We start from the raw sequence: 22331 nt of genomic DNA, 5'->3' as shown, positions 1-22331 counted from the left end.
TCCCCCAGTTTTATATACTGAGCATGATGTCATATGGTATGGAATATCCCGTTGGTCAGTTGGGGTCAGCTGTCCCGGCTGTGTCCCCTCCCAGCTCCTTGTGCCCCCGGCAGAGGACGGGGAGCTGGAAAAGTCCTTGACCAGTGTAAGCGCTCCTTAGCAACAACTAAAACATCTCTGCATTATACCCGCTGTTTCCAGCAAAAATCCAAAACATAGTCCCATACTGGCTACTACGAAGGAGTTTAACTCTATCCCAGCTGAAGCCAGGACAATGAGAAAGGGGCTTTGTGTTTATGCCTGTAGACCTGAGGCAGGCAAACTTTCCAGTAGAATCTGAGGTGATTTTTCCTAAGCACATCCCAGGGTAAGATCCTGTTAGCCAGGGACACGATGCTAGCCCTGCCGAAACAGCTGAATAAAGAACAGCAATGAGATAAGCGTGGAGAATTTTAGTCATACTGCTGTGCGAGCAGAAGCCAGGAGGGTGCAAGAGTCCTGACAATGCAGATCTCATCCCGGCAAAATTCTCATTGACTTCAGTGAAAACTTTGCCTAAGGAGGGGTGGCAAATTTCACACCTCGTAATGAAATTCACCTGCTCGGTACAAAGGGCCACATTCATCGCATTGGAGCAGAGATTCCTCTCTGCGTGGTGTTAGCATGTTCCTGGGGCAAGGAGCTGAGGAAGGCTAGAAAATAGCACTACGTCCAATGGGTAGGATTCTGCTTCTCAGTCCATCCCACAACTTCCCTGGAGGTGGCCCTAACACAGCTGAGAAGTATCCCCCAAAACTCAGGCATCTGCACTCACAGCGCTTTGGCCCCGGGAACACGACCCTCTTCCATGTCAGCACTCGCTGCGCTAGCTCGGAAACACTGAAACCCAGAAGGTGGCAACTACGTCAGTCTCTTAATTCAGGTGTGGCCTTTGAAAGTCCTTTTAGCGTACTAATATGATATTTGGGAGAGAGAGAGGAGAGAAGAATTTAATTTTATCAGAAAAGTTCTATCAGTAGAACCCTTAAAAGGATGCAGCTATACCATCATGATATGTGCTTTATCTTAGCATAGCTCAGAGAAGTTATATGGCTTCAATTACATTGGTATAGTCCGTGGAGTAAAACCCTTAAATAAACAGGGATCATTTCTGATTTAAAATGGAAATGAATTGTCTTACAGGCGTTTTTGTGGGCCCTTGGCAGACGTGATTTTAACTAACGTGTAGGCCATAGGTACGATGAACATATAGCACTGCAGAAATCTCTGTTCGAGCCTTTGCATCATTTGTTCTTTATTTCAGGCAAGAAAATCCTGAGGACCTAATTTTTTTTAATTCCAGAAAAAAGCTGGGATGCAGCTCCCACTGGGAGAAAAAAACGGCAGAGCCCAGAACCCTCATGAGCGATTGCTGACTGAAAAACTCTGCCAGGAATTACAACTTGTGGGGGGAGAGCGTGGAGCACAAGAGGTGATGATGTGAGAAAATAACCTCTTTTTAAAAAAGAGAGATGGGAAGAAAGGAGTTGCTCCCTAGATGAGTTTTGAATGCCAGGTTCCAGCAATTTTCAGTGCCACATTATAAACCCTTGAAAAACGAGATTTAAGGCTTCTTATCAATTAGATGGACTAGCCTTTGTGCTCATAATTTTTTACAGAATTGCAAATGCTCCTCGCTCTCTTCTTCTGCAAGAGTCAGGGGGGAAAAAGCCCCTCAGGAAAAAGCTAAGTTCCTTTCAGGGACGGGCTGTTCATTCTTGAGGCAGAAAGCCTGGAGGGCTCCGTGCAGACCCTAAATAAAATGACAGTGGTGGCCCCACAAATTTGTTCCTAGGGTTAGCGCTCTAACTGACCCTTCCCCATTCATCATACCAACTCAGTCACTCATCATGAATGACACAGCATGACACCACATGAATTATCTCTGACCTTCAGGAGGAGTGGCTTGTCCAGATCAGGTTGGGGTCATGAGGAGGGCAGGAGGGAGAAGTTGGTCTGTAAGACCTGGGATTAGCAGAATGCTTCAGCCTCCAGAGCAAAAAGGTGATGTGTTTATGGCATGAACCTGTCCTCTTGGCCCAACTAACAGTCCTGTAACGTCAGCCATCAAGCCCAGGAGTGTTGTGTGAGGTAATGGTGTCTCTAGGATCATGAGAGGCCCATGTGAACTGCTTTGGGTGAGTCAGCTATGGACACAGGAAAAACACCCGTGCCCTGATCCAGGTTGATTGCACCACAGAAGCCACAACCGGGATGGGTGTCTGGGAACTGGGCAATCCTGGTGCCTACTGCAAATTGGCTTGCCGCAATGCCAAGGAGCTCACAGAGCACTGGCATTTCTATTAGAAGCACAAATTATTGGGTGTTTATCATTTATCTGAAAGTTATGCTTTGCTTCTTATAGAAGAAGGGAAGTTTTGCCCCTAGACGATATCACTGCTCCAAAGAGCTCAGCATTCAGCCTGCCTCCTGCAGCAGGCAGTGCCTGATACTCCAAAGGAAGGTAACGTCTTAGGACCCGTCAAGGTTTGGGCCCCATCCTGACATTCCTACATTTAAAATCTAGATGCTTTTTCTGCATGTTGAATAACCAGATCTCACCTATACAGTATTATAAAGACAATCTAAATGTCTGTAGATGCTTTTAGCCATAGAGAATGACTTAACACAGTTTAACTTAAGGCATCTTTCACGTACAAGAACTGTATGATGAAATATGCACAAACGTACTCCTTTCAGATGCTCCTTAGCTCGCTCAGTGCCCAAAATTTTCAGCATTATAGAAATGTTTAATACCAAGCAAATGAACCATATCGCTGATTTCATGAATACCTCAAGTCTAGCAAACATTTGTTTACAAACAGCTCCACCCAGACGGGTCTACAAATCTCGGTTCAGCTAAACCCTGAGTAAAGTTACCCATACTGCAATACTGTTAGCAGGATCAGGGCCTAATGATTTAATCCAGCTAAGAATTATTAACTACTGATGCTAGTGAATACAGTGGGGCCGTTCATGTACAGATGTGTTGGGTGGATTGAGGTTTAGAAATAAAATTGGGAGAGTGATTTTTCTGTAATGCCAATTAAAGTTAAACAATGATTCTAATATGTTCTTGATGCAGATGAGCAACGAATGAAAAGGGTTGCAGTCCTTTAACATAGTGAACTAATCGCATATTTCATCTGCTCAACATTCATTCTTGGAAAATCCAAACTTAAAAGTTACTGCTGCTGTTTTTATGTCTTTTTAGTGTGTGTGGGTATCTACGGTCCGCCAGACCACCACCTCTTGCCAAGTTATTCTGTCATATCTATCCAACACCATGGCATCAATAAGAACTGAAATGACACTGCTCTCATGTCATTATCTATAGGGAGATTCCCTTGTCACCAAGACTAGTTACAAACCCCAGAAAATTCCCTCCAGGAAAATCTAACATGGCAGTTTTTACCCAGTATTTACCCAGAATATTTACTAAAGCACTGTTTAAGGAAAGGCATGTTATTCTGCATGGGGCGCTAGGGAGGTCTACATCTCCTGCTTCCCCTAAGTCAAACAAACCACAGAGCTAGCAGTGAAGTTCCAAATATTCCCATCACTCAGCTGCAGCCTGAGAGGGTGTAGCGCTCCCCAGGTTTTTAATTCCTACTCTACCTTTAGTGCAGGCAGAAAATGGAAATGAAAGAACTGCTCTATTGTTTTGGCAGGTGATTCAGCTGCATCCTGGCAATTAGCTTGCATTATTGAAACTTGGTACTGTTGGAAAAGCTAGAGTTGCAAGTCTCTGCTTATGTGGGGTGGGTAGGAAAGCTAAAGGAGGACTCAACACTGGCAGCTGTTCCCCAGGGCACTGTGCCTGGGGCTAGACTCCATTCTAGTCTGGACTAGATTCCCACAGCACCAAAGAGTGTCTAAAAGGAGTTTCAGAGATGGTGCCTCCTCCCTGCCCCCTGCACAGAGGCAGCAGTAAAAAGTTCCTTGCATCCATCTTCTTCCCTGTGCACCCGTACAGGGTTAAGCATATTCTAACCCACTGTCTCAATGTATTATGCTAGGGCACGACCTTACAGCTAGGGTACCGTCAGGCAGCTGCTGTCCTAGGAGACTGTCTACATACTGATTCCCTACAGAAGGCGGCAGGCTAGAGAGAGGGGGAACACCCCCTCTCTCAAAAAAACCCCAACAAACAAACCAAAACCTTTGCAGGAAAAATATGAGATTAAATCCGTAATCCTTTAGCACAGGAGAAGTCTCTGTCCTTTTCCTAATAGTGACATTGCCCATCACCTGGCACCTGCGTGCCAAAGGCATAGCGCACACTGACTGAGGCGTTCCGAAACGAATTTGGTCTCCCACCCTCCTTCGCTCTGTCTCGAGTTTACTACTGATATTTTGTATCAGTTTACTACTGATATTTTGTATTTTCCATTTTCTGCACCCTTCTGTGCAACAGTGGTGCTTACACAGATAGAAATCCCCTCTCAATTAAATGGGACTTTGTGTGTGAGCACTTGCTCACAGTATGCTGCTGTTGTGTTATCACCCTCTTCCTCGGGTTCTGTCATGGGAGAACGACTTTGGGTGGGTGAGTGTGGACAGCATGCTCTGAAAATAAACCAGTCAGTATGAGCTCTATTCTACTTCTTAACACTCATGCCACAGCCAAGAGCTATCCACTACAACATCACGAACAGGTAATTCTGAGAACTGTTAGTTTCAGCTTTACCATCTGCCCCTCTGACAGCCAAACTTCAATTCATGGGGAGATTAAGAGTTATCCCATATGTTGAGGGATATCAGATCAATTGAAGGTGTGATTTTAAGCAACTGAAAAAGTGTCTCTTTTTGATTCAGACTTATTTCAGTTTAATTTATATCAGATTTTCAAATGAAACTGAAAAAGGAAGTTGGCACACATTCGCTTTCCAAATGGATTTTCTCTAATTCATTTGATCACTGACCCAGTCACAAAGCCGGAACAGTAGAACCTGTGCACAACTCAGCTGTTTCAAGTGTAAAATCCAGTGGTTTCACATAAACTATCAGTGAAAACGAGTGCATCTCTGCTGATTGACATAAAATGACAGCTTATCAGCGTCCCAAATCAAGATTTCTCCTTCCATAATTATTCTTGTTAATGGTTACAGACACCCTTTCTCCTACAAAGTGACAGTGGGAATTAATATAAAAAACCCAAAAGTCACGTCATCAGCTAACAATCCTGCAGTAAGATCTCAGCCTACAGCAAGAACAGCTAACCATGTGGCTCCACGAACATACAGCTCAACCCTTCATACCCTTTTGGTCCTAGGGATAAGAGAAACTTGAACTGGTAACCCAGACAGACATTGTTCATCTTTTCTGTCATTGCAGTCCTAGCCTCCTTTATACCAACAACTAGGAGTACCCAAAAACCTCACCTGATAGCAAGATAAAGTCCCCTGCTATCCTGGGCATGCTTTTTGCTCCTTTTAATTGTACGTATTCAAGGGTATTTATAAAAAAATAGGCAGTGTGCTCTAAGGAACATTCTCTCTTCTGCAGGGGTCCTTTCTAGATACCTGACTGTGGATAGTCAACCTGTGAAATCCTTTAGTCTTTGGCACACAATGGGGGACGAAAGAAGTTGCTAAATTATACGGCGTCTATCTAATATAGACACTTCATCCTCTTTCTGCTACACCAAGCTGAGTGCTCTTTTCAACATTACAGAAAAAGGAGAGAGTACAAGGAGTAGAGAGAAAACAAAGAAAGAAGACTGCCGCATCTCCAGCTTTGCTCCAGAAAGGTAATCAGCCAAGTGAAAGTCCTCCTCTTCCTCCAAGGAAATGTGGTAACTCAATTTCACCTTCTTCCCCTCTTCAAGACAGATGGTCTTAACTGTTCACGCCAAAACAGCACATAAGAAAATCTTCTCATAGAATCATACATTGCCCTGAGTTGGAAAAGACCCATGAGGATCACTGACCCCAACTCCTGCCCCTGCACAGAACAACCCCAAATTCACACTGTGTCTCTGAGGGCCTTGTCCAAGTGCTTCTGGAACATCGCCAGGCTGGTGCCGTGATGCCTCCCTGGGGAGCCTGTGCCAGGGCTCCACCACCCTCCGGGGGAAGGACCTTCTCCTAATGCCCAGCCTCACCCTCCCCTGGCACATCTTCCTGCCATTCCCTCGGGTCCTGGCGTTGGGCACCAGAGAGCAGAGACCAGCCCTGCCCCTCCTCCTCCCCTCGGGAGGGAGCTGCAGAGCGCCATGAGGCTGCCCTCGGCCTCCTCTGCTCCAGCTGAACAAACCCAAGGACTCCAGCCGCTCCTCGTACGGTTTCACCTCTAAACCCTTCCCCAACTCCGTGGCCTCCTCTGGACACTCTCCAGTACCTTTATACCCTCAATGTCCTGCGGCGCCCAACGCTGCCCACAGCGCTCGAGGTGAGGCCGCCCCAGCGCGGGGCAGAGCGGGACAATCTCCCCCTCACCCGGCTGCGATGCAGGGCTCGGTGCCCCCCGGGCACGGCTGGCCCCCTGGGCTGCCAGGGCACGCTGGGGGCTCGGGTTCAACTTGCTGTCGGCCAGAGCCTCCAGGAACCACCCCGCAGAGCTGCTCCCCAGCCCCTCGTTCCCCAGGCTGTCTCTACAGCCAGGGCTGCTGCGCCCCAGGTGCAAAATCCAGCACTTGCCCTTGTTAAACTTCATATGGTTGGTGATTGTCCAGCCCTCTAATGTGTCCAGATCTCTCTGCAGGGCCTCTCTGCCCTCGAGAGTATCAACAGCTCCTCCCCATTTTAATTTTTAATCAATTTAAGATGAGAAAGGGGATGGTGAGCGACAGCAGGCCAGACACATTATCTGTCTCCAGTTTCTGAGAACTCTGCTGTAGCTGGGATCTATCAATTTGTCTGGGACAGACTGTTCTTAAGACCCACAATGAAACTCTCCAACTTGTTGGCTATTCAGATTACTTCCTAACCCTTTTGCAAAAGTTCCATGAAGTTCACAGTTCAAGCCTGAATTTTTATTTGGGATACACTTGATTTTACTGTCTTCTAATGCTTCTTCCACACTTTCTTTCTCAATGCTGTGTTTTCTGTGGAATGTAAACTCCAACACAGATTTATAGAAAAAAAATCAGATAGGTTCTATCCCTCTAACTATGTTCTTTTTCAACAGCAGAAAGATATATCTTGTAGTTACCTAAGATAATGTGGTCAGTGTTATAATGGGTTTTTTCCCCTCAGCTACTATATTATGCTTAAAGAAAAATGATAGATGCTCTGTCTTTTTAATATTACAATACGCATCAAAGGGATGCTCTGGGAAGGCAGGTAACCTGCAAAATGATCTCTCTATTAGAATTTAGTCCACACAGTGAAAAGATTGAGTAGCTCTGTTCTACGGATATATCAAAAATAGCAGACCTGCTTCCAGGCACTGCTGGGGTTGCCATGATGCAACCTGCTTCCTCCATGTTTGAAGGTAGTTTTGAAGATATCTCGTGATGCCACAGCAGCGCTTTTGTGGACTTCACAATATGAGGTGGCTTACTAAACTTAAAGAGAAAGCAAGTATAAAAACTATGACCTTTCAATGCATGCCACATGATGTCAGGAAGAAGGCTTTGACTCAGAATAGCCAACACGTCTACTCCTGGCTAGACACGAGGAACAGAAAGTATCATGGAAATACCAGCTGCATGACGACAAAAGAATCACTCACTAACAGGTCTATCAAGAGTAATGCCAACCTTGCCTCCTTTTGTACACACCGTCTTCCTCACAAGAAAGGATACAAGTTGAACATTCCCATACCCGGCACAAAAGAAAGGAGAGTGGAGCAGGGGATCCATAACTGGGGTTAAATGTCAAACTCATCAAGGACATAGCAAGGATACACCATCCCCGTTATGCCTATAAACAAGGAGAGAGGCAACGCAGGAGGAGAGGAAGGGGACAGGGAAGCAAATAAATAAGGACAATGCACAATTTATGAAGACAAGAAGGTAGTAAGTGCTACTCACCCGGAGTGTAAATTGGTATTGATGTCACAACACAGCCCAGCCAAAAAAAATGATGATGATAATTTAGGGCTTGCACTATATCTCACTCAAGCCACAGTCCCATCCAACAGCAACTCTCACCCTGCTGCTTTCTTCCCCTTCTCTATTCATTGGTGTCCTTTTAAATCAAATACACTCGATGTTGATTTGATTATATTTCCTTATTTTATTTATCATCCTTCGCTCACTCTTCTACTCTCCTCACAAGTTCTCCATGGGCATCTCAGTCATTTTCTGGTACCTGGCAGTACTCAGAGGAACAAGCCTGTCTTTAGGCCACAGGAATTGGAATCCTTATGCTGGTAAGGATTCACGTATCCTTCCCAGCCCTCATCTGTCATCCTTTAATCTCGCCTGTTTTATGCTCCAGATACTGGCTACCCAGTCCTGACTTCCCAGGTTTATAGCCCTGACTTACTTCCCTCCTGTAACATTTTACTGCTTGGTTATTGGCCCTTAGGGGCCTCATTTACACAAGTGCTGTTTTCGCTATAGTTAAGACTAATTCACTGAGTTACAGTTTGCTCTTACATCCTACATTCTCTTCAGTTCCCAGTCTCCTCTCTGCTGCAGGTAGGCAAAGGATTTTCTAATGGACAGGAGATTTTTTTTTTTAAATTATGGGTATTAATCCCCTTTTGGGTGTTTCAAAGCCTAAATTAAATTCTCCCCCTCTGTATAGCACGATTCTGCCTGTTCTCTTTGATGCACATGTACCCTCTAGGCCCTTCATAGAATCACAGAATCATTGAAGTTGGAAAAGACCTCTAAGATCATCAAGTCCAGTTGTCAACCCAACACCCCCAGGCCTCCTAAACCCTGTCCCCAAGTGCCACATCTACGTGTTTTTTGAAACCCCCCAGGTGTTTAGAAGGTCTGTGGGACCTTGAGAAGGAGAATTCATCTGGGGTCTGCTCTCCTCATCCAATTTGATGTTGTAGGGGAATGGCAGACCACAGTCCTGTGAAAGCCTTGGGAGCCAGATACGTTCCCTGCTTGCACTTGTGGTCCAGCTGACAGTATTCTGTTCTTAGAATGTACACGGATGGTGGCGGGGAGTTCCCCCCCTCCTTTTTTTTTATATATTTATTTTCACTTTATAATTAGGGAAGGAAATACTTTCCATGTCATTTATGTTCATTTCTTCCCTAAAGCTTTATATGGTTACTCTATGACCATTAGATTTCTACCTTTCTAGTATACACACATGTACAGATACAGGTGAGCATCCACACACAGATAATATACATTGGTGTGAGTATATGGCTCATTTCAATAAATCTCCCTAAACAAGGCTCATTTTCCAGTGCTGCTTGCTTTCACAGCTCCAACTCCAGCTGGGTCTGCGATTTATTTTGTTTATGGACCAGTTTTCATATAAAAGCAGAGCACAGTCAATGCCCTTCTCTACACTGACTAAGCCAAAACCACAGGATCACCTACAGAAAGACAGAGGACACAAAGGCCACTGGTCAACCTAAATGTGGCTCCCAGGGCTGTATCTAACGTGCCTAAACCAGAGAAGACTGGTGGCACTAGGAGAACAGGTAAGTGTGATCATGGAAGCTGTACAGTGTGACCTGTCTGGGGTTGCATGCCCAGCAAGACTTAATTCACCTGCCTAAGCAAATGAAAGAGAAACTCTAAATTTGAGTCACATTAGAACCTCCCACATGCCAGGATCGAGAGTCTGTTGGATTCTGTTTCAGTGAACTATTTAGCATCAGCTTAATTCCAAATAGCACCATAACAATGTCAACTACATGAAAAATGAAACATGAATTTGTAAATAATACCATCTTTTGCTGTTCTCTGTTACTTTTACAGGATCAAAAGCTTATTGCCAACATTTATTACATTTCCCAACCTATTGCAGGAGATAAATAGATATTATCCCTATTTTTTTTAATAGATAAACTGTGGCATAAAGAAATTAGATGAGTTGCCTAAGGTCATACAATGAACAGCTTAGGAACTGGATCACTGGGACCCATTATTTTCTTCTAATTTCTCTGTTTTTAAACATCAAACCCTCCAGGAGTCTGGCACACACTTGCAAATGATTTTCCAAAACTACCAATATTGGCATAACTCCATTCCTATAGAAGCCAGTATGCTGTGAACAGAATTAGACCAGCTTATTATCTTAAATGGCAACAAAGCTAAAGCAGCACCAACTGCAGTTCAAAATCTCACCCAAATGCAGACTCAATAAAACTCCAGAGGAAGAGACAATAGTAAAAAACAAACGAGCATCAAGAAAAAAGGCAAAACTAAAACCAGAAACAAAAACACAATCACAAGAATTTAAGGGCCGTAGAGGAGCAGAGTTCAGTGTATTATGGCATAGTTCTAATCTGTGATACGAGCTTCTGGCTACTATGGGATTGCACATAAACAATAATATCCCCCAGCTGCATTTCTTTTTTTTCCTTAATTTGGCTTCTTTGGCAACAATGATCACAACCAGATCCTCATCCCACACACCTTTTTCTTCTCTGAACCCCACATGCATCATACACTCAGATGAAAAAAAAGTATCCCTTTTTAATAAACAGGGATGTACCTAAAGTGCTACCTTGCAGTAGGCACCTAGATACTGCGTTCGTGTGAGCTTCAAGAAGTGTGTGATTATGTTCAGGTTTTGTTCTTCATGGTCCCTCCTCTTTCTCCAAGTGCCCAGCATCCCCTTTTCCACACTTCCACAGAGATGGGCTGCAGTATTTTCACTTGATGGCCGATGGACTTCCCCCACACGGAGGTGGAAGGAAGTTAAAAATCACAGCTCTGTTGCTGCACGTCTGCTTCCTGGCCTGGCCTGGCAACCCCAGCGCCATTGCCAGGAATGCTCTTTGAAAGGTAGGGGTGTGAGCACTGCAGGATCCCCCTCAGACCCAGCTGCCAGCTGGTATGGCAAGTAAACACCACCACATTATAAATTCCCGCAAACCTCACTGGCTTCAAGCCACAGAAATCACACCTAATGTATTTAGCTGTTAAAAATTAAGGAACACAAAACTTGATGCATGTTTCTATTCCGTAGGCAAAACTATAGCTCCAGCTTCATCAAAACCCTGTCAGGCGGTCTAGCAGCAACTACCTGTGGGGTTTGAAGACTGAGATCCCAGCTCCAAAGTAGGCTCACCCGGCATAATACTGGTTTCAGGGGGAACCATGTCCTGCCATCCAACCCCTCATTGGCAAGGGCCTGATGCAGACACATGTATCACATGTAGATGTGAAGGGCTGTGTCCTCAGTCAGCACCTGAACCTGAATGTTTCCGCAGATTACCATTGAAAAAATGTAATATACTTCACCATTCCTATATGTACTAAATACTGCATCGCACATTGGACGATGCTGTAGAGACTTGAATTGGTAAAACCGACTATCCCTCCCTCCATGAGCTCAGCTCGCTGACTCCAACAGACCTATTTATATGAACAATAATTACTTCTCTGAATAAGGGATTAAATCTCCAGCTATTAGACTCTAAAGTAAAAGCCCAAATGACAGACACTAATATCTTCCAGGTATAAAAGTAGTTTTTAGATGGTACATTAACTGGCTGTGTAGTTTTATCTAGAGAGTCCCCATTCCCTAATCAGACTGTGTATGCCCTGTATGCTCCCAGATCCCAAACCAACATCTGCGGCGTATGCATTAGCAGCAGTTTACCATTGTGCTTCTCTGTGCAAATTCTGTCGTTGGCAGCATTCCCCAACTCCTTCCAATTCCTGTGGAGCAGAAGCGGGGAGTGCAGTAGATTCCTGAATCTTGGGAATCTAGACTTGCTTTGTAGTAGACATGTGCTATGCTTAATTTTCTAAAATCTATATTCAGACACAGGGGAGAGTTGGTCAAGGTTTAAGGTGGCCAGTAACTGTCTCCAGCATGAAAACTCTAGGGAGGTCTGGAGACAAGTGTTCTAAGGACAGCATATACATTGGATATGACATGCTAAGTGGTTTTCAGGGCTACAGATACAGATGTGCGGCTAAGAGGTGGTGAAAAAGCATTTTCTGCAAGATTAGTAATATTTTGTCACCCCACCCATTCGGAGGGAAAATGACCCAATGTTCCAGAATTCCCATTTCCAAAGAGAGCATCTGAATCCCAGGTGTTGCATACCTCGCTTCTGTTGATGATCCCACCGAGCATCAGCAATGTAGAGGAGCTTTGCTTTGCAAGTTTTTGTGCTCCAGGCAGGAGTTTTCACTCACTGTGTTCAGTGAACCTAGAATAATAAAGGGAAAACTTAAATGAAACGTTCCACCTTGGAGGCAGTTGCTGAAGAGCAGTTACTGAATGGGAAAATGTGCAAAGGTCCTCCCACATTTTCAACAGAATCCCACTTCCAGCTAGGGCAACAAGGCCTCAGCTCTAATGTCACGGGATAAATGAACGCTAAGGCGCTCCTTCCTCTGCAATATGTTAGAGGAGAAGATGAGATGACTGGTGGCTGAAAGTGCAAAGGGATACAAAACACAGAGACCTTAGTTGGAAAACTGAAAGCACCAACTGAAAATGGGAAGTGAGGGAGAACTGAACTCCGGGTCAGCATTGCTGGAATAATTCTTCTAGCCACCACTGTGTGACCTCCCTAATAAACCACTTGAATAACAGCATGGGGACGAGGAAGAAGGCAAAACACTTGTAATGTTTGTGTATAAACTTGATTTTGCATGTGCATGAAGGCTTTTTGAACAATAATCCAGTTCAGCCTTGAGTCCCAGCCAGCGCCCCTGCTTCCCTTCTTCTCACCAAACCTAGTAAAAAAAGAAAAAGATTTGGCTAAATAGTAGGATCTCCCCAGTTTCCTTAGGCTCCCTTGACTTCTGTGCCCTCATCCTGTAAGAGGGATTGTGTTGAGAAGGCTTAACTGGATCTCAGAAGCTCAGCCATCTCCAGAGCAAGTCCTTGGGACAGAAGAGTCTAAACCTCCCACTCCATACACCGCTGGTGGCTTGGAGTTGCAGGGCTTTTAGTGTTGGCGGTAATATTCAAGGCCTGTTTTGCAAACTGCTGAGCAGTCGCAGTCTCATAGACTTCCGACAGTTGTTGCTGTTCCTCCAGTTTCTAAGCAGATGATGATGGGTGGAATGAAAGTAGCAGGAGCCCCACACAGGACAGGGAGAAAGGAAGGAAAGGCGAATCAAGAGAGAGAAGCCATTTCGTCTCAGGAAGACTTCTTTTATCCTTTCCATATCGCAGAATTCCCTCATCTCTCTACTAACATACCATAATGTGTCAGCAGGATGAAACGAAGGCTGCACTCTTCCACGAAACACAGACTCAGGGCTGGAGACTGCCTGGGCCAGAATTTAGAGCAGACCTACTCCAAGACTTATCTGTCCTAGCACCTCATGTTCCCCCAGTACTGTTATAGTCAGAAGTAAAATTATAAAAACAGCTCTTCCTTCATCTTAGGCTAATAAATTCTCATCCAAAGGTCCTTGAAATTGGTGTAAAGACTTCTACTGACTACAGTAAGATAAAGGTCACTCCAGCCTTTCTTCCAGAGGATCTAAAAACAAGCATCCATGCCCTAACTGGCAATGTTCTCTGATCATCCCATTCTCTAGTAATTAACAACCCTGACACCAAAATTTTGCCATTTTTCCCAACAAACCAGAGCAGTATTTATTCACATCGCACATACTCCAAGGGGTTAAAAGCCATTTTGTTCTGGACACATTCTGTGTGACTCAATTTCTAAAGCACTAAATTGTAAGCCATAAACCCATGTTGCTATTTACTTTCTTCAAGATAACAGGGAGCCAGCTTCTCCCTGTGTCTCTGTTTTGCTGCCTTTTGGAGGCATTCTCTGTGACTGCTGCATGGCTCAGTAATTCTCAAGTCAGTGCATATATGGAAAATCCCTGTCAAACAATGGCCCAGGAGAGGGAATGAGGGGAGCTCCACTCACCACCAGCATCGGTTCTCTCATAGCTCTCCCCTTCCCCAGACCCAGGTGCCTCTGTGGCCATCTTCCCTGCCTCCTTGTTTTGTGTACAGAACAGCAGAAGTGGCCCCGCTCCACACCCATCTGGGGGGAGAAAAAAGTGGAGCGGTGAGCGGCAGCGGGAGTGGGGAGGGGGGTCACAGGGGAAAAGAATGAACTTGTTCTCGGAGAACCATGGCGTCCAGACTGGCGGGTTTCTTTTATCTTGTTTCAGTTCAGTAAAAGCCTCAATTAACTCCACATTAATTATTAAATCAGAACAATGCATCTTTGGGTTCCAACAGCTAAATTCTGTTACTGCTGTTTCTTTGGGGACTTTGGCTAGTTTTATAACTTAGGACGTAAAAATCTTTCTTCAAGGAGTTCCTGGGCTGTTGTTTTTATTTTCCTCTCTGTGGGAGCATTTTTAATCACAGTATCTCATGCATGCATGGAGGGAAGCATTTCTGGGCCTGTTGCACCTTGAAAACTTTTTACATCTAAAATATACAGCTCTACCAGGCTCCAACAGGTGCTAGCACCACAGCCACGAGATTTGACCCCCCAGGAAAGCTCTCAAACCAAGGCTCTCCATACAGATCAGGAAGCTGGAAGCATTTGCACAACCCCCCTAAGAGGGGCTGCTTCCTTGTAAAATGGAGTGCTGGGTTTCCAGGTATACATCATTTAATTCTACAGCTGCTTCCCACCCTCCTCCTCCACGGATGATCCGAGGAATACTACCAAATAAGGCCTGTCTAGAAATATTTGCCTTTTTCTTACCCCGTTGCTGCCAGACGCACACACTTAGAGGATGTTCTTCTGTTCTCAGTTGTTCAGTGATGTATCTGTCCCACTGAGCAGAGCCAACCGTCCCCATACATACCCTGCTCACACCACCATTATCCCTTTCCTTGGCACAGGTTGGTAGGACCGAAGAGAGCTGCTCTCCATGCATTTGACCCGTATGCTGAGGATCCCCACAGGGAGAGAAGAAAAGGAGATACAAGGTCCAAGCGGGGCCGTTCAAAGCTCCTCTCCTGCCCTCCAACTTTGCACAACACCATGAAGTACTAACTCAGTACAATGCTAGAAGCTTCCAGGTGCTCATCTTAGCTCAGGCCTCTTCCAAAGGTTTTTGCCCTCCCAGCCCTAACATCTCTTACTCCCCCCGTATATTTTCAAACTCTTGCTCTTGTAGGTGAGTCTGATCAAACTTTCTGCTTTCTTGCCCCAGATAATTTTGGAGACAAATGGCTTTCATAAAGCCTCCTGGAGAGTCTCTGCCTTCCACCCATGAAGTTCTATGACTTCCTGAGGAATGAAGAGCTCTAGCACTGCAAAGTGCTTTTATTTCTTATGTGAATTTAATGTCTTTGGGAAAGAGCCAACCTGATAGAATTGAATGCAAAGGCTTTATAGCTATAAAACGGGTGCAGCAAGGCCTGGCAGAACATCTGCGCAGTGTCTGAACTGGAGGGAACAGACTCCATGGGTCAGAGGGCCTTCATTCCCCAAACAAGAAAGTCTCCAGCTTCATGGATAAAGACAGAAGCCCGTCTCTCTCCTCCCATCCTCTTCTTCCTCTGCCAATTTGCTCCCTCTCTTTCCCCTGTTGTGAGCTTTTCCTGTTCTACTCATTGGGTGCAGAATAAATGAAAGTGATTAGAAGCCCCCTGGACCTTTTCACAGCTGGAAAGAGGAGGAACAACTCCACAGGCTTCTCTGTCAGTTGTACGGGGCCTCTAGTCTCTCAAGCACCTTGTCCTGGGCAGAGATGAGTGGCAGGAGAGAAGAGAGCGAGGCCACCAGTGACACACTACAGCACAGGTCAGAGCAGGAATCACAGCAGGAGGGAAGAGAAGGGGCAGGAGATACATGAAGGGAGAGAGATGAAGGAGAAGAAAGAGGGTCTCAGCTGAGACCAGCTTCCTCAGTTACACAGCCCTTCCTCTTTTACCTCTTTGGCCAACGGGAAGAAGGATTAAGGTATTCTCAGCTTTTGCTCCTCCCAGACAGCATGAAATCATTGGGCGCAAGGTAATGGTTTCAAATCTGCACTGAGCTGAGTTGGGATACTACATGCAATAAATTGCTAAGAAGGGAAGGGAAAAAATGGTGTCCAATATGTATCACCATGGGGGGAGCTTTGGTGCTGGGCACAGAATGAAACTCTTCACTATAATAATAGAAACCTGAGGGACTGTGCGCATTTAAAAAAATAAAAAAGTATAGAAAAATAGACATAAGCAGGTAACTAAATTAAACAGGCAGCTCTGAGCAGACAGGAGTCAGTCAGCCATCTTTTCTGTCTCCCTTCAGCGCTTGGATTTCTGTTTCTGCTCAGACTGGAGGAGCTGGCAAAACTTCATGCTTGACCTGCAATACCACTGACAACATGTGATTTGTTTTGCCTCTGTTGGAAAAGACTGCAATATTTGCTGTAGCAAACTCACTGTCTGTCAGCCCACATGTCCTTCAGTGATGCCATTGACCACAGCTCTCCGGTTCTTTTGGCAGAAATGACGAGGGGGAGGGAAAACCTACAGTAAATACATTTGTATTAGAGAAGCTGCTTCCACACATCTTTTTAAAAAAATCGAATGGTCTAGAAGGGGACCAGCAGTAGGTATTTTCTTCTAATCATGCAAAAGTTTCAAGATACTCTACACATTGTTGCCTGTGTGCATGACTGTGTGTGAGCTGCGCACTTGCCATCAGTGCACATCACGCTCGGAACGTTTCTGATCTTGCAATTTTCAGGTGTAAGGTTAGCCTGTGAGGCTGCTCCCTGCGTGCTGAGAACACAACCCTCTTGCTCAGAACAAAAATATCTCTACAGCCGGATCTAAGTTTCTAGGAGTACCCGTCTCAAAGATACGCCTGAAAGACACTACCGTGGGCTCCAGGTCACGTAAGAAAGACAGGCAGACAAGAAGGCACACTGCGGGAAGGACACCTGGCGACTGTGTGAACCGTGTGGCACAACCACCCACAAAAATGAGGCACTGGACAGGACTGCAAGAAGCATGAATTCAATCCCTTTTTGCTACACACTCCCTGTGTATCCCTTTGGCAAGTTCCATATTGTCTGACAGAAATCAAGCTGTTCAGCCCTGTGCTGCAGTTCTACGTTTGCAAAATCCACCTTTCAAAGAGTTTTTTAAGATCTTGGGTGAAAGCTGCTATTACGCCTTACGGTTAATTAGGTAATCACTATTATTTATTATCGTGGGACTTTCTGGAGAAGTTGCATGAAAGCAGAATAGCGAGCTTGACCTTACGTACTCACATCTCAGTCTAATTCAATATTCTTTATCAGACATACCTTTGCTGCAAAGTTCCTCAGGGTAGGGGCTTGTACGTTCTGCAGGAAGTTTGCAACGCTTCAAAATGCTATGAAATTAATTAATAAAATTATCACTATCGATCATTATAAATGCCAGCAAAACTGCCTGCCTGTGGATAGCAAAACCCATATATTATTGCCAATTTGGAAGGGATTATCAGTGGCAACTGGAAAAGTCTCTTTAAAATGTTTAACTACGACTTATTTTAATGCCCGCCTCCATTTGCATTTATGGAAGACACATTTACAGAACAGAATTCTGAAATCTACACAATTAAATAACATAGGCAAACAGAAGAAAAATTAAGGGCAAGGACAAAGCAGCAGCCTGCTGCAGCTTGTCTGCTTGAGAGAAGTCCACACGTTCACCCTGGAAAGTGGAAAATGTGCAATATAGAGCCCCATGACTCCTGCTTACACTAGATTTATGTCAGTGGAAATCCTCTGACACCAGTTGAATTGCTCTTCCACACCAGCACGACAGCAGAATCAGGGCCAGGTTCTCTGCAGGGGAAAAGAAAAAAGAAACAATCTCAACAGTTTTCACTTGTATCTGTGCCTCACACTCTGCCACATTTAGAGCAAGGCAGCATAGAAGTATTTCTCTCCCTCTGTTAGCAGGGCCTAATAAGAGCAGTAAGAACTGTTCACAACTACATCCTTCATCTCAGCATCTCATAGCACTGACATTTCTCAATCAAACATCACGCTGTTCTTTCTTGTAAAGCACATATGGATGTCTATCCCCACCCTACAGGCGCGCAAACTGAGGCCCATAGGGAGTTGGTAGAGAAGCTGGGAATACAGTCAAGAAACCCCAGTTTCATAGGCCCTTGGTAGAACTTGCAGATGACACTCATTTTTACACCAGATATAACCCACTGTTTGCTAAGCAAAGAAGAGACGTGCTCTGCTGCCAAGCGTGAAAATCAACGTGCAGCCATAGGATCACAGCATAAACCCACTGTCCCTAAGGCCAGTCAGGTTGGTCATTTTGATTCATGGATTTACAGAGAGTGCCCCATAATCTTATTTTAGCAGCACCCAAGCACAAAAGGGAGCAACATCCCGCAGACTGGAGACAACAGGGCAACTCGCATAGTGATCCAGAACTGCCTGATGACAAAGGAACCATTTCCCTGATCCCTGTACATTTCTACAGGCTTCTTCCCCCAGAGGAGGCCAGCAAGGCGCTAGTAGAACCCACCAGACATGGATTTGTAGGAGCAAGTAAAAGGTCCTGCTATCTTATCCTGGCCTAGGTATCCACTTTCATGTGATTAATTATTTGTATTGTTAAGCAAACATGAGTGCTTTTAGTGCAGACTGAAGAAGGGCTGCTCCTAATCAAAAGCCGCCAGCTTGTTTATTTCTGTTTTTCTCCCCATTGTCTATTTTGGTGTTTATAAAAACCAAAGTTGGGAGCTGTGTGGCTGTGGCCTCCTCACAGCAGCTGGCTCCCTTGTAAAACCTCCACATCAGCCAGCCAGACATACCAGATACATGGTTCATAGAGCATTCCCAGGGGGAGAAAATACCCCTTGGTGGTAAGGCTAGGCCAACATCTTTGTGCCTCTGGTACACAGAGGTAGTTCCCCAAGTCGGCTCCAAACAGGCCAGCAGAACAGGGGTGGCTGTGATGGAAGAGCCTGCAGATACTCAAGCAGGCAGACCTGGTTACCTAGAAATGTGCGGTGAGATGCAATGACCGCCACTAGAGCTGGGAACAGTGGCTGCACTTCACCTTGGATCCTGCCTGTACTCTCCTTGACAGCTCCCGCTCAAAACCCTGCAGGTCCTCTTCTTTGGATCCTCCCACGCTACAGAAAAAGGATGGTAAGCCGAAGTTTGCCTTTAAGTCTCCTGTCTCGTGTCATGGGACAGCAGGAACATCTATGCAGCGTACCTAACTTAGCATGAGAATTGCAGTCGCTGGGCTTTTTCTGAGTGTGCAGCAGTCACGCGTGTACTGCTGATACCCTGCACTGGCTCCCAGTTCCCAGTTCCCTGCTACCTGAGAAAACGTAAATGCCTTGAAAATAACCACCAGCTTGTTACACCAATAGCTAGCCTGATTTTCACTGTTCTCCTTGATAATTCTGAGCCTGTTGTTAAATGGAGTGGCCATTTAGCAATTCTGATGACCAAGTTCACTCTACTGGAGAAGTTTCATAGGCTGAAGTTGGTTTCTTTTTGTTGTCTTTTGTTCGATAATAAAAAAGTTTACACCCCCCCAAAGCCCTTTCAAGCCACAGCAAGACTCCCCCAGCAGAACACTCGCCAAGAAGCACAGCACCTCATAATGTGTACATGCCTCACACTGATAATTCCTGAAGAAATAAATATAACCTAGAAGAGCAAAATTAACTCACTTCTTTAAACATATCCGTAATATAAGCCACAGGCTAAGCAGGAGAAGAAAGAACAAACTTAATACAAGATAGGAAGAAGGGGAAAGGAGGCAGAAATGTTAACTTTTGCAAGGGATCACATAACACCAATTACTGATAAGGCATCAGGAAAGGGATATAACAGCCGTGAAGCAGACCATAGCAAAATACCACTGGGCAGGTTGATGGGAATGCATGCTCTGCTCAGTATTAGAAGCAGGGACGTCCACCCACCATGTTTTCCCTCCCCAAATCAGCATTAGTCCTTCCTTTATTTTGGAGAAGCTGCTCTGAGCCCTGCTTCCTTCTACCCACTCCCCTGCTACATGCCCTGTGCTCCCTGTTGATTCCCATGGCCCGTAGAGCAGTTCCTGTCCCTGCGGCAGCTCTGGCTGGAGGCCTGCAGAGCAGACTCCCACACCTCCGCTCCACAAGGGAAGAAGGGCTAACACACACCTTTACAAGCAGCAGCCCATCTTAAAACTGGGTTCCTGCTTGTGAGGAGTTCTCAACAGGTCCCCTCTCGCTTGAACCACTCTATTCCGTGCTTAGCCACACTCTAACTCCAAATGTCATAGTTCGCTGCCTTTTCTCACTCGCCCCATGCATCAGCTGGGGGTAGTTGCCCAATTCTAATGTACTTAGAAAGAGCAGAGATATACACCTTTAATGGACACTACAATAAGAGGGGGCAAAGCACAGCTATACCACTGTATTAAGAGTACTGAGCTATGTAAACAGCCCCAAGCAAGACCTCTGCATGCTCCCAAATATAAATTTTCCTGTGCTAAGGGACTGCAGAGCCAGGCAGGTTAGAGAAGAGAGCTATTAAAACCATCTGAACTTGAGCAATACTGGGCAGCTTGTACTTTTTTTCATTTTTTATAACTGCTTACAGTCCCAATTTTTTCTTTAATATTCTTTTTTTTGGCACCGGACAGATTACACATCTAATGCCTGAAGAAAAGTGGGAATACTGAAGGATTAGGAATACCTAAATTTATAGAAGGATTAGCTGGAGTTTTATCCTGCTTGACACAGAACTAACATGAACAATCAAGAAAGACATTCCAGCCCCACTATCTCCTACTCCTGCTGTAAAGAATGCAGAAATAAAGGATTGTACCAAAAAAAGTTTATGACATTCATTTGAGATATCCCAGTCGGTTACGAGAAATCAGTCTGTCTGTTGAATAATTCCACAATAATTCAAAAAATATTTTATAAAAAATTAAATACTTAAAAAGTCTAATTCTTCTCTTGCTTACATTAGTTTTACCTAAAACAACATTAATGAAAAGAGAACCAAACCCAAAGAAAATATTTGGTTAGACCTCATTCCACTGCCAATGAAATTTACCACTGAGCTTAAGGGAGTAGGACCAACACCAGAAATAGCTCCATCTTCCATACGGGCATATGATTCAAGGTTCTGCTCAGATGTTGGTTGATGAAACGAGCGTTTCTGTGACCAGAACGAACGACTCGGGTGCTAATCTAGCACAGATTTCCTTGCATGACCTTGGCCACGTTTCAGTTCCCTTTCTCTGAAGCAGGGAAAACAGCCCCAACACCTTGGATGGCTCTTGGGGAGACACGCCCACGAGTTTGCCACAAACTCAAGATTGAGTTGGTGGTGGATCCAGATGAGAACGATGGACAGATCCTTGGAGGAGAGAGAAATCCAACATGGAAGCATTAGGAGCTGATTTTCATACGGGAACTGTGGGCTCTCTGCACCGCAGAAAGCCAGCCGGCCACACACACTCACTCTCTCTCTCTAAAAGGATTTTCTTTTAGACTGAGAATTAGATTTTTTTGAGTCTTTGCTCCTGCACTAGGTTTGACATTTTAAAAATATAGATGAGGCGATCCGAAATAGTGGAGCTCGGGGGTAACAACAGTGATTATTTTTCAGTAGGAAACACTCGCTCATTTAAATCTGGTGTAATTACGTTACAGAAATGCTGCAGAACCAGCCCTCGCCGGCCCCTCCCGCCCTCTCCCCCCTGCAGGCCTATCCCCTGCCTTTGAGTCGGGGCCAGGCCGCTTCCCCCGGGACAGCCGCCCTCTCCGCGGGCCCTGGGCCGCTCACCGCAGGCGGCCGGGCCGGGCTGCCGGCGCCCGGCTGCTGACCCGCGGCTCCTCGGGCGGGCTGGGGGGGGACCCCCCCGAGCGGGGAGAGCCGCCGGGCCGCCCACGGTGGCCGGCAGCCGAGGGCACGGCGGCGGCGGCGGGCTCGCTGCCAGCCCCCCCCCCGCCCCTTCCCCGGCGCGGCCCCACGCCGGCAGCCCGCGGGGCGGCGGCGGCCCCAGACGGCGCGGCGCGGCCGGGGGCGGGCGGAGGCGGCTTCCTGGAAGCGGCGGGTGTCGGGTGGCTGCCGCCGCCGGGCGGGCAGCGCCGGGGCGGGCAGCGCCGGCCCGAGCCCCGGGGGAGGGCCGCGGGGCACCGCCTGAGGGGAGCGGCCCCGGCGCTCCCGCAGCCCCCCACGGCACAGCGGAGCCCCCGTCGGGTCAAGCGCAAGGCCCGGCCTAAGGGGACGGGATGCCTGGGGGCCTCTGGAGCCAGGTTAACTTGGTTCTGCCCTCACC

The 22331-nt window shown here is 46.0% G+C and overlaps 1 protein-coding gene across 5 annotated transcripts in view; it reads right to left on the bottom strand.

Moving 5' to 3' along the window:
* The window catches only part of SAMD11 (sterile alpha motif domain containing 11), a 188869-nt gene extending 167470 nt beyond the window's left edge, over positions 1–21399 (bottom strand). For 2 of the 5 annotated variants that reach the window (XM_075113797.1, XM_075113796.1), the window contains exons 1-6: positions 21101–21395; positions 17769–17854; positions 17330–17397; positions 14785–14971; positions 13987–14106; positions 12189–12294 (exon numbers count right to left, since the gene is read on the bottom strand). The gene's annotated coding sequence lies outside the window, so the exon portion shown is untranslated. Of the gene's footprint in view, positions 1–12188; positions 12295–13986; positions 14107–14784; positions 14972–17329; positions 17398–17768; positions 17855–19031; positions 19166–21100 lie in introns of those variants that run through there. The other 3 variants (XM_075113790.1, XM_075113791.1, XM_075113792.1) reach the window with 3 other exon arrangements.
* Between the last annotated feature and the right edge of the window lie 932 nt (positions 21400–22331).

The sequence above is a fragment of the Phalacrocorax aristotelis genome, chromosome 19 (assembly GCF_949628215.1).
Source record: "Phalacrocorax aristotelis chromosome 19, bGulAri2.1, whole genome shotgun sequence".
NCBI lineage: Eukaryota > Metazoa > Chordata > Aves > Suliformes > Phalacrocoracidae > Phalacrocorax > Phalacrocorax aristotelis.
Note: the sequence above shows the minus strand (reverse complement) of the source record. Positions and strands in the feature narration are given on the sequence as shown.